Here is a 13,530-nt window from a genome sequence, read left to right as displayed (position 1 = left end):
GTTTTTCTTTGTAATGTTTGTAGCATTTTTAGTTTTGTGTTTCATGTATATTTTGTATGTTATGTTTGTTTTATGTGGACCCCAGGAAGAGTAGCTGCTGCGTTAGTGGCAGCTAATGGGGATCTGAATAAAGAACAAAGAATAAAGAATAAAGAATGAGTCTCCTTGTGACTTGGACGGTTAACATCAATCATCCAAGTCACATTTTAAAACAACAGCAATCAACCGAAGTGCTGTAAAAGCTTAAAACACAATATCAATAAAAGCAAATATTAGTTAAAAATAATAGATATTGAAAACACAATAAATAACACAACAAAATAGTCACAATGGTGAGATTAAAAGCCAACGCATAGAGGTGTGTTTTAAGCAAGGATTTAAAACTGTCACTAGGGCACCGGTGGCCTAGTGGTCTAAGCGCCCCACATACAGAGGCTTAAGTCTTTGTCACAGAGGTCCCTGGTTCGACTCCAAGTCTTGACCATGTGCTGCATGTCTTCCCTCTCTCTCTGCTCCCCAAATTTCCTGTCTCTCTTCAGATGTCCTATCAATGAAGGCAAAAATACCCCAAAAATATAACTTAAATAAATATACAACAAAATAGTCACAACAAAAGCTAAATAAGATGTTGTGATGTCTCGCTCGCAAGGTATTAAAAGCCAACACAAAGAGGTGTGTTTTCAGTAAAGATTGAAAACTGTCACTAGGGCACCGGTGGAATAGTGGTCTAAGCACAGATGCTTAGTGGCAGAGGTTATGGGTTCGACTCCCGGCCTAGACCATTTGCTGCATGTCTTCCCCCTCTCTCTACTCCCCAAATTTCTTGTCTCTCTTCAGCTGTCCTAACAAATAAAGGCAAAAATTCCCAAAAATGTAACTTAAAAAAATATAGGACAACAAAAGAGATAAGATAAGACAACAAAATAGCCACAATAAATAAAAGCTAATTAGAATTATGGGATGTTTTGCTCAACTGGTATTAAAAGCCAACGCATAGAGGTGTGTTTTTAAGCAAAGATTTAAAACTGCCACTAGGGCGCTGGTGGCCTAGTGGTCTAAGCACGCCCCACATACAGATGCTTTGTGGCAGAGGTTTTGGGTTTGACTCCCGGCCTAAACCATTTGCTGCATGTCTTCCCCCTCTCTCTCCTCCCCAAATTTCCTGTCTCTCTTCAGCTGTCCTGTCAATAAAGGCAAAAAAGCCCAAGAAACATGGCATCAAGGGATTGAAGGAGATCACCAAGGATAAGAAAATAATGGCAGATCAATCAAGAATGCATCCAGGTCAACCTTCAGACGAGGGATGATGAGGTTGACAAAAATATATGGTTTCTTAACCATATGTGCTGCAACTCTGAGATATGCAGCACAAAAAGCAAATAAATAATACAGATTTCTGCACAGTATCATGATTACAAAGAAGAAGAAATGTTGAAATGCATTAAGATTTTTGGAGGGAAAACAGCAGAAGGCTTCTGTTAGTTTCATTTCCAACCAACAGAGGGCGACACAGCATGTCTTATTCTCCACAGCGTGCATGCAAATAATGCAAATCAGCCCTAAATGCCTTTTGGAGTGAATGGTGGAGGAATGTCACTCTGACTCAAACACACCCGCTCTAACACAATAACACTGCGCCTTTGGTTAGGTGTTTTACATTCAAGAACCCTCCTCCTCTGTTTCACCCTCTGAGCACATCATCTGTGATCACTGCTGCTGCTGCTGCTAAATAGGTCACTCGGGCAGAGAGGGAGGGAGGAAGTGAGGGAGGAAGAGAGGAGGAGAGGAGAGGAGAGGAGAGGAGAGGAGGAGAGGAGAGGAGGAGAGGAGGACGTTTTGGTACAATGTGACACTGCAGAGGAAATGCAGTGTGCAAAACCCGCTCAGACAAATTGTCAGAGCCCATGTGCTCTCACCACAACTGAGCAGCCAGATCGGCTAAAGGGTTTGCATCCTCATCCTGCCTGAATAATTGGATATACAACTGCATGAGGGGATTAGAAGATTTCGCAGGGCTGTTAAAACTCAGCTTACGGCTGTTTTAACTCAGGGATTACTGGCACTGAATGATGATGAGTAAGACACTTTTCTATAGACGCAGTCGTAGGCGGTGAACGGAGAACTCCTACAATAAAACTTAAGTATAGATGACTTTGAGCTGACCAGCCTTCAAAATAAAACTCTGGCAGACGTGGAAGTGGTCAGCTTTTTGACCGTAGTCCTGCCATGTGCTTTGAGAGCGATGTGTTCGTCTCGGTGGTGGATTATGGTTTCATTTTACGGCTCTGTAAACTCACTGAGTCCAAATAAGTGTAAGAGAGGATCACCAAACCGGCCCTCACTTCCTGTTTGCTTGTTGCGTTGGGGTTCTGCCATCACATCAGAAAGCATTCACTGACCACAAGGCTAGACCAGAGACTGCATACAAAGACAGTCATGACTAGGGTTGCAAAATTCCAGGAATTTTCAAAGTTGGAATCTTTCCATGGGAATTAACTGGAATTAATGGGGAATTAATAGGAGCAAACTAGGAATTTACTAAATTGAAGGTTGGTTCTAAATAGGGAACTTACATATAGTTGGGGAAAATATATTTTAGCATAATCCTGACAAAAACAACCAGATTTCATGCAAGTACAGTTGAATATCTAGGCCATTCCTCAATCACATGCACATAGCACACTGCTTACTGCAGGGCTATTGAGACCACGCCCCCTACATGCACTTTTTATTTGCATGTTGAACGCCACTTTGTTGGAGGGAGAGGGGCTCTTTCCATTTAACATTTTGAATGGGACTTTGTTGGGATTGCATTTTTGTTAATTTTTGAATGGGTTGGTTCTAGGGGATGAGTAATATTTAAATCAACATTCATGTTTTTGTTCTTCCATGAAATAATAGACCGTTCAATAAAATATTTAACACTTGATAAAGTTCTACTTACAAATAAATCTGTCTTAATTGTATTATTTTGGAAGGATGTCTGCTTATAACAGAACAAATATTAACGCTTGATATGATACCTTTCCATTAAGTTACTCTCAATTCCCATGGAAAGTTTACAATTTGGAATATTTCCAAAATAGGTCACAAAGACCACCTCCCACTTTTTGGTGGATTGGACATAGGTCAAACTAGAAAATCCAAATACACATCAAAAACATGATTTCTGTCAAAATAATTTGTTCTTATCATACTGATTTATTTACAAGTGTTCGTTTTATCTGAGAAGTTAAGTTTCAATGAGTTTTTGATGTTATAAAAAGTGGTGCAACGCCATGATTGATGGCTCTGCTACCAAATGCGAAGCTGTGTAGACTGAATCAGCAAAATAGAGGATGGCTGAGGAGCAGAAACAGAGTCAATGAACTCTCCATAACCATGTCAGCTTCAAATTGACTCAATGAGCTGATAAGCGTTAGATTGTGCCAACGTGAGGGATCTTTGTTCAACAAAGTTGACTTGTTGTATGAGTGGGGTATATGTGTGTTTTGGCTAGAAGCTGGACTTCTGGGGGCGCTGGTGGCCTGGCGGTCTAAGCGCTCCATGTATGGAGGCTGCGGTCTTCATCGCAGAGGTTGCCGGTTTGACTCCCGGCCAGATGACCATTTGCTGCATGTCTCCCCCCACTTTCTGTTCCCTGCGTTTCTTGTCTCTCTTCAGTTGTCCTGTCAATAAAAGGCAAAAAAGCCCAAAAAACATAACTTAAAAAAAAAAGAAGAGGCGGGATTTCTATGCCCTGGCTCCACCAATGGATCCCAACTGTGCAGACTCTTACCCCTAATGTCATCTCCAGCCAAAAATGGTAGCACTTATCTTGGAGGTATCTTGGCATTGCTAAAAATCACTTACAACAACACAAATGTACCCTGAGTCTTCTTGGCATACGTTGATTAAAGCTGCACCAGACACTGAGTTATCCATCTGTCCAGTAATACACTGCCTTGTAAAGGAAATAAAAGTCTGCTTGATGGCAAAAGTTTCATGTGTAAAGTCCACTCTGTTCTCTCTGTTGGTCGACAGTGTTTCATTGGGCACGTGTGGTCAATCTGTTTTTCTGGCTGCAGTTTAACAAGCTCCTAGAAAAGCACAAGTGTGCCGTCGAGGACTCCCACAAACATGCACGGACTCAAAACAAGATCTGCAGCCATAAACACAAGAGTGTAAGATTAGGGTTAGGACGCTGGGCAGGCAGAACCGAGGCACATGGTGACTCAGAGTAAAACCGCCATCTTTAAATGTCGACAACAAGTCAACAGGCAAAACCTCGGTGTTTGTGAGTGGTGGCATGAAGACTGCTGTGAAACTTCCTGGCTCTGCGGGTAGAGCGGCCTGCAGCATTCCTGAGCTGCTTTGTGGCAAGTTGACACTCCACTTTGATCGGATAACATGCAGCAGGTTGTTTCTCTGTGGGGTGTGAGCGAGCATGAATGAAGAGGAGTGGGTCAACTATATGACAATCTGCCGGTAACTGTGAAATATCTGAATACACTGCCATTAGAGAAAATCTAAGGTCCTCACTGGTTTATCCAAGGCCTTTGTAAACCCCTAACCAGACAGTATCACCATTAACAAGTCAAAGTCTACATTAAGGTTAGGATAGGTTCACTAATAACACCAAATTTACAGGTACTTTAAACTGAAGTTTGAGCTCGTGTTGTTTTTAACACGTTCCTGTTTTGGCACCATACACAGTGGTAAAGGTAAAAACGAAGACATGGTCAAGTTTTTCACACCTCACTTTGCAGTCATGATAAAGACCAATACTGACTTTCATACAGCTTTCATTTCTGAATGATAATGTCCTGCTTTAATCCTTGTATAAGACCAAATGTTCTTCTGGGTGGAGCCTTGGTTTATGGTGCATAAAGCCAAAGCTCAAGGCAATGTCGTTCAGGTGTGTGTAGAGAAGCAACCAAATTTCAGCCATGTCGGTGTGCAGTATTTACAAGTTTAATTTCAATGCATCCGTTTCATATTGTTTTAAGTCGCAGAGGTCGCCAGTTCAACTCCAAGTCGACCATTTGCTGCATGTCTCCCCCCACTTTCTGCTCCCTGCGTTTCCTGTCTCCCTCTTCAGCTGTCTTGTCAATAAAGGCAAAAAAGCCCAAAATCATAACTTAAAAAAAAAAAGAAGAGGCAGGATTTCTATGCCCTGCTTTAATCCTTGTATAAGACCAAATGTTCTTCTGGGTGGAGCCTTGGTTTATGGTGCATAAAGCCAAATCTCAAGGCAATGTCGTTCAGTTGTGTGTAGAGAAGCAGCCAATTTTCAGCCATGTTGGTGTGCAACATTTACAAGTTTAATTTCAATGCATCCGTTTCATATTGTTTTAAGTCGCAGAGGTCGCCAGTTCGACTCCCAGCCAGTCGACCATTTGCTGCATGTCTCCCCCCACTTTTTGCTCCCTGCGTTTCCTGTCTCTCTCTTCAGCTGTCTTGTCAATAAAGGCAAAAAAGCCCAAAATCATAACTTAAAAAAAAAGAGAAGAGGCAGGATTTCTATGCCCTGCTTTAATCCTTGTATGAGACCAAATGTTCTTCTGGGTGGAGCCTTAGCTTATGGTGCATAAAGCCAAAGCTCAAGGCAATGTCGTTCAGGTGTGTGTAGAGAAGCAACCAAATTTCAGCCCCGTCGGTTTGCAACATTTACAAGTTTAATTTCAGTGCATCTGTTTTATATTGTTTTAAGTATTAGACTATTGGATTCTATATATCGTGGATGTAAGAAGTTACATATGTAAGTACATGGATTAGAGTATCCAAACTTTTGTTGCTTCAAGCTGAACAGGCATCTGAACTTGTTCCTCATTTCACACCTCAGAAGTTGCTTTAGGTAAAATGTGTTATTGTACAGTAGTCACTACATTAAACATTTAATTATTGCACTTTTGATGCTAACAGACTGGTTCTTATCGCTTTTTATCGCATCGTCTCGTCTTGTGTGGGTTTGGTTCGTATCATATCCTATCATATCGTCTCACATGGGTTTGGTCTGTATCGCCTCATCTCTTGTGGTTTTGGTTGGGTATGCTTCGTATCGTATCAGTTTGGTTCTTATCGCTTTGTATCGTATCCTATGGTCTCATCTCGTCTCTTGTGGGTTTGGTTTGTATCGTATCGTTGTATCATCTCGTCCTGTCTTGTCCTGTCACTTCCTGTGTCGTATCTTATTGTATTGTATGATGCTTAAGTGAAATTTACATTTGCCTGTTTTTAGAAACAGCTATGTGATGCATCTCCAAAAAATTTATCCATGGACTAAAATAAGGAATAGCAGCAGAGGAAAAGAGAAGTTCATAAATTAAATCTTAATCTTGAGGAAATGATGGCTACCTTTCAAAGCAAGGACAGGATATCAATGAATATAAAGTTATGTGCCTGTAAAAAAGAAAATGTTGAAGCTTATGCCCCTTGTATGTGTATGTATGTATGTATGTGCGTGTATATGTGTATGTCTATGTATGTATGTGTGTATATGTATATAGATATGTATATTTATTTTATTCTATTGGGTTATTTATATATGAATTTATGTATTTTCAATTTTTGTGTTTTGATTATCTTTAGATAACCCTTTCTATTTATTTTTCATTTCTATATAATTTACTTTCCAATTTTGTATGGGTGGAGGGTCACAATGTCAAAAAAAAAGAAAAAAAAAAGTGTTGTGTCAAAAATGTTCGAACCTGTAAGAAATGTATATCATGTATATATAACATTGACACAATAAAGTATTAAAAAAAAAAAATCTTGAGGAAATGTGAACAAATTATTTTCAAAATTTGATCAAAACATTGCTAGAATCTGTTAGCCCCTTCAACCCACGGTTGGTGTGTTTGAAAGGATGGTTTGGTTGCTGTGATACAGTTCTTTGTTTATGTGCTGACTATAAAGATGCTGTCATGTTAACCCTTTCATGCTAGCTTGTGCTGTAGGTGTGATCCTATGCCCAGAGGGCTCCTATGTTGTCTCAACAGACTCTCAGTCCTGTTTAAATCAGCCCTGTTTATTTAGATTAGATTCCTCTCAGCAGTCATTAACCATCATAACAGTTTAATCTCACGTTTGACCGACACGTAAACACACAGAGCAGAGATGGAATGTGTCGAACAAAGACAACTTTGTTGAACGTTTTGAAGAGCCCAGTCAGTGAGTGAGAGATATCTGGCACGTCATCAATGACCTGATATCAGAGCTGAGGAATGAGACGGCTATAAAGAACCTTCACAATGAACTACTGTGCTGACTGTAAGATTACTAATGTCCCACCAGCATGTTGGAGCAAAAAACTGATGTCATGAAATCAGACAAGCAATTATCTAAATCTAAAAATAAACACCTTTAATGCTCCTCTGTCACTTCAGATATAAAGATGACAAGTTAGAGCAGGAGAAAGATTTAAGACTATCGGAAAGGTTGATGGGCAATCTTTACGGCATCTGTAGTGTTCGGATCTTTGTTTTGACCTCCATGCTTTAACACTGAGGTGACTGGACTGCATTATACTCAGATGGGTCTCTTTTATTCTGTGTTATCTGACCAATCACACATCCTCCACTCTGAGTATGAGTGCTTAACTTCAGGCAGACAACACAGAGTCCCCCAATGTAAACTGGACTACTTTAAAATCTCCTTTTTACCAGCTTTGATCAAATTTTAAATCCTGTTCTTGAGGCTTTTATGGCTCAAAGTGCAATAGTGTTGTGATGTTCTTATATTATCTATTTATGGAGATCTACATAAAGACTGGTTGTATTTTATTTAGATCTTTTGACCTATTACTGCTCTAAAAGTGTCTGCATGTGTAAAAAATGTCTATACTATGAATGGCTGTTTGTTGCTGTGTGTTTCTTTCCTCCATGTATAAAACATTGAATAAATAGTGGGTACTGCTTCAGTAATACTATATAGCTGAATCCAGTCGCTCTGTGCAGCTCCTGCAGGACTTTCTATTGACTTTCCACTATTATCATTGTTTTAACATTTATTTATTGGTTTATTTCTTGTATTTATCTGATCTTTTTAAATGTACCTGCTTTTTTTATTGCTTTTTACTCTTACTTATTTTATTAATTTGAAGTTATTTTATTTTAAAGCTGCTGTGAGGAACTTTTGTTTTGTATCAATTCTGGCGCCCCCCTTGTGGACAAAGTGATACCTCTTATCTCTTGTCCTATACATGCAAAAGTAGTGTTTTCAACAAAAGCCTCATCCTGTTGTGTTCAACAGTCAACTTTATCAGGCAATGTGATTATTTTCCATGAAAACAGTCAAATTAAGGCTGTTTCTGAAGCAAGATGTCCATCATCTGGTCTGAAACCTACCCCCCCAGGGTGGTTTCAGGCATTAAAAATTACAACAGAGAAGGTGCTAGTGTTGCTGCTGATGGACTTGTTTGCTATTGAAGGTTATAAAGAGGCATCAGTATCATTTTCAGTCTGTTTCTCAGCCAGTTCAAAACTCCTCACAGGGCCTTTAAAGTATTTTTTATGATTATGCCTTTTACCATTTCTGTTGTTTCCTGTTTCTCTGTTCTTTTGTGAAGCCCTTTGGGCTGCATGCTTGTATGTATGAAAGGTGCTATATAAATAAAGTTGAGTTGATTGACTCTGCTGTCTTTAGAAAGTTATGTTTTTGGCATTTTTGCCTTTATTAGGTAGGACAGCTGGAGAGAGGCAGGACATGTGGGAAGCAGAAAGTGGGTGAAGACATGCAGGAAATGGTAGAGGTCAGGAGTCGAAGCTGCTACCGCCATGATGAAGACGATAGCCTCTGTACATGGGGCGCACGCTTAGACCACTGGGCCAACGGCACCCCAGACACTGTTGTCTTTAAGGTGCATTGACTGCTTTCTGTAAATTTCAGAGATATCTTCATTGGTTTTAAAACATCTGGTTTGCTGTCTTCTAGACTTGCAGGATGAATTTAACATATACCTTGACTAATGTGCATTTTCACAAACAAATGTATAAAATAAGGATATCATTTAATATTCATTTCTATCATTTAGAGGACTTTTGTTTCATAAGACAACCAAACAATGGACAGATGTAAAAGTGATGTATTTTAAGACTCACAATAAAAACAAATTGTTCGAGCACAAACAGCAGAGTTCTGTTCAGCAGCTTGTCCATGCCCCTGTGCTCCATTTAAAGATACATTCTCACACATTTCACCTTCTCAAACAAAGGATTCAGTCACAGTCTGAGAAGAATGAGAACGACTGCAGATGCAGATAAAAAAAAACCTTCCTGCTTTGTTTTCCAGATTCCAAATATAACTGAGAGACACCAGCGTTAGCATACCACAGGGGAATACAGTCATTCAGCATGCACAGCGTGCTGCACAAACATACTTATTCTATGCTGCTTTTGTTCTATTATTATGGATTTATTTCATTTATTGGATTGTTTTCACCTCAGTGAAGAGTTTGTATGCTCCTTTTATTTTATTTTTGTTGTATTTTTTGGTTTATCTTTGCGTTTTATTTCCTCGTGTTTTGATTAGTGTTGTTATTTCCTCCTGAGTTGAGCCTTTTTGAACTCTTCTGACACGTTCCTAATCTTTCCATTACCTCGATTTCATGCATGTTTGGGATGCATGTGGAAAAAAATATATAAAAAAATCATGAAATCAGGATGCATGCATTTAACCGAAAATAATATGCGTTTATGACCTAAATTCTCCCACCCATACATGTTTCCTCCCTCCATACGGTTAACCTCTTCATATAATCCTTTATGTGAGCGCTGTTCTTTAAGACTTGGCAGCGAAGTTGTTCATCTCTCTTTCAGCCTCTCTTCATTTCTAATGGATGTTGAGAGAGTCAAACATGAGTCAATAATTGATGGAGTATTCATATGGAGTTTCATGCCTGAATTAAACAGAGAGTGTTAAAAACCTTGGCCTGATTCTGTTCATGCTGCAGCCCGTCTGCAAAAAAAGAAGAATCTGTAGTGAAATCTTTGGAAGAGGGGAGAGTCTCTGAGTTAAAGCACAAAAAGAATCAAACTTGGCTTGTGTTTGACGGTCATGCAAACAGAGCCTTCTTGTTCTGTTGTGTGCGGGTGCTGGACTGGCAAAGACAGCCAGGATATCAGGAAATGGAGGGAAGAGAGGGCCAAGGCTCTTTTCTACTTTTCTTGGATCTGAGTGTTTTCTTGTCTTGAGTTCACGTTGATGTGTTCGCTCAAACACATGTGGTGCCGTCTGTGTTTATGTTTTTAGAGCTGACTGATAAATGATTTTTCAGACTGATACCAAAAATGATTTAAGAGGGAAACAATTCACAGATATGAACGGATACGGTGACTGATGAAGGACATTTTAATGTTTCATAGAAAATAGACCTTTTCTATGAGGATCATGCAAATATTCTACATCAATATACACTTGTGCATTACATACCAGCTTTAGAGTATGATCCTCACATGAATACATCTGTGATAAGCCTATATCAGGTCTGTATTGGCCTCATTCAAATTTAAAAAACGGACTCACAACATTTACTGTAAAACTTTACACCTCACAGAAGAAATAACAGAAATGAATACATTCTGATTACCTATTTTGGCAATTGTGTTGTTGAGGGCGGCAGACCGACCAATAACTTTTTATAAATATATAATATGTATTAATTAATTAATTTCTAAAATTATTTAAATTTAAATTTTTTATTGTATTTATTTAATTTTATTTTTCTATTTATTTAGCTATTTTGCTATTTTTTAATTTGTATACTCTTCTCTATATAATTAAAATTGTAATATAATCTGTTCTATTATTACTGTTGTTATTATTGTGTATCCCTCTGTTTGTGTACTGTCTTGATTTTGTGTTGTTCACATTGAACAAAATGTCAAGTTAACATATCTGTGAAAGAAATGAATACATTCTGATTAAAACACTGGGATCAGCATACTTGTTTTCCTGATGGAGCCTAAATATAATAACGTATTTTTTATTCACTATTGAGCAGACAAAGATGCTGCAGTGGATGAGAGCATGGAGCAGCATGAGCATTTCTCACATGCACACTCCTGTACTCCATTGAGCTCTTCCATTTTTACCTAATCTGCATTCTTGAAAATGTGTTTCTCTGTACTTTCAACTTTCATTGTTATCTTTATTTAAAATCCCTCAGCATCAGCAGCATTTCAGTTTTCAAGCTTCTCCTTTTGTTCTACTTCAATGTTGAGTTTTTGCAGCAAAAACTACCTGACAAATGTCTTGAATGTGTTACTGAATCGGCAATAAATCTGATTCTGGTGCACTGACTGAAACTGAAAAAATATCTGTACTCAGAGGACAACATGATGACGTTTTGAAATACATGTTCTACAAAAGTTCCACTAGGTATAGATTTTAAATCAAACATGTTGGCTCACTACACCTTAGCCTTTCTTCCTCTCAGGTTGGTGAAAAATACAGGTCATAGATTTCTTTAGATGGTACAATCTCAAATTATAGATTTTTAGATCAGTACCGGTTTTTAAAAGCAGGTCATCAATGGTTGTCACTATCAACTGAAAACAATCCTCATCATGCCCCTTTAAGAGAGGTACACATCACATGATAACAGAGCTGGTTTACGGCCTGATTCTTCCAGTTTTTTTGAGGGTTTTAAAGATCATCACGTCTGATTATCCTGTGGTGTGAGGTATTAACAGTGATTTGACTTCCCCTGAGTCCCCCAAACATGTTCATATTTACGATCTGATATCCTGTTGTGTGAGGAGAACTCAGAGGACTGCAAAGCACACACAGTGAGGATTGCAACAGTTCTATCTGCCCATTGTTCGCCCTATCTGTTCTCTTTAAAGTCACGTTTAACCTCAAGAGATTTCCAGCTTTGAGAGCGATGATTTTGGTTGTTGGTGAATGAAATCCATTATGTTTTGGTCCCATCATTTCTCTTCACACACTACAGAATCAAAACTGTGAAACCAATCATTACTTGTCTTCCTCAGTCTTTTATTTTGGGCCGACCTTAAATTTGAAGGCAGCTACAGCAAGGTTAGTTTGTACTCAGCACTCCTCTTCGTACAGTCTCATTTCATATTCTTGAGTGTCTGCTGTGTGTGGTAAGCACAGTGGCAGCTGTACAGCCGAGCATGCACACAGAGGGACGTCCGTCACAAGTCGCAGATATAACCATCATCATTTCTTATTCATCAGAGCACTGCTGGGGTCCCTGAGCTGCAGGAGCGCTGCACACTTTAATGCACATGATGTCTTTCTGATTTAAATATCAACATGGAAAAGATGTCAACAGAAAATGTTCCAGAGTCAGCTAAAAGTGTTTCATATAAGTGAATCACGAGGCTATTCATGACGCGTTCAGGTCACATCTTTCAGAATAAACTCATCTCTGATATCTCAGTTCTCAGGAGATTTTCTCTCATCGCTTCAGTCTCGCACTCCATGCACCCTCCACTCCTTCCCTCTTCACATCTTGGCTCTGCTTTTACATGAATGTCACAAAGAAAACCTTTGAGAGCCAATCAAACTCATGTCCGGTCACAGTCTTGGCTCTAATGGATTGAGGGGGAAGAACAGGGCTGAAAAACCCAGCTGAGCTTTCAGGGGAAGAGGCCAGCTGGGCTGAGGCCAGTGCACGCTCTCTTATGGTCTCTAACATGTGACATATTGAACCTGACAAACAGAGAATCTGTCCGTCTGACTGAAACACTGACAGACGGACGGACGGCGCTCTGAAGACAGGGACTGAAAGGATTTGGCGGTAGAAGAAGCATGTGATCCTAAAGCTGCCAAAGCTCTGATATGAAAACAAGCCTGCAGAGACAAAGGGAGAGCAGCGCCACATAAAACATTCCAGCAAAACATTTTAATCTGCAGCTCAGAAAATCACCATCATGTAGAGTCATCACTTTTCTACGAGTGTGATATTCATATGGAAAGAAATACAGAGCCAAAAGTTTCAAAGGACAGTTTTTCCATGACGCTCCACAGGAAGGGTTTTGATATTTTGCATTAAATTTAACATTTATTTGTTGATGGTATAATGAGATATATCTCTGAATGTGTTTTTCATACTATGTGTGCTCATAAAAAACCTGGTGCAATTGCATCAGTGCAATAACTTACCTGACTATCAATTCATAAGATAGAAGTTTGGAAGTGTACATAGTGGATATTCACTTTTTCAAGCTGGGGTTGGTAATCAGATTTAGATACGCTTTTTGTCATACTGGTTAAAATGATCTTTATGTCCTGATGGTAATCAATACATAATGTGTTCCTAAAAAAGAGTGAAAAAAAACTGCTATCTACAGCCGGAGTAAACCTGGGAAAACACCAACCAATCACCGTTTTTTGGCTCCCCAAATTTTAAACCAATCAAATCCCGTCCAGCCGTTCTGCCCTCCTCCTGCTCGTACATTTCCCCGGCGTGCACTCCTCCGAGTCCCCGTCTCCTGCCTCTACTTCCCCTGACTCTATTTACTGCCCCTCTCGCTCGTCCTTGGGCCTGTCCCCTCTGACCTGATGAGGTGCTTTGCTCAGGAC

General features: G+C 39.4%; 1 protein-coding gene across 2 annotated transcripts in view; it reads right to left on the bottom strand.

Moving 5' to 3' along the window:
* LOC117821927 (arf-GAP with coiled-coil, ANK repeat and PH domain-containing protein 3-like) overlaps positions 1–13,530 on the bottom strand; it is a 105,164-nt gene that overhangs the window by 34,784 nt on the left and 56,850 nt on the right. The window lies entirely within an intron of this gene.

This window comes from Notolabrus celidotus, chromosome 11 (genome assembly GCF_009762535.1).
Source record: "Notolabrus celidotus isolate fNotCel1 chromosome 11, fNotCel1.pri, whole genome shotgun sequence".
NCBI classification, from domain to species: domain Eukaryota; kingdom Metazoa; phylum Chordata; class Actinopteri; order Labriformes; family Labridae; genus Notolabrus; species Notolabrus celidotus.
The sequence above is the reverse complement of the archived record's forward strand: the minus strand, read 5'-3'. Positions and strand labels throughout refer to the sequence as shown.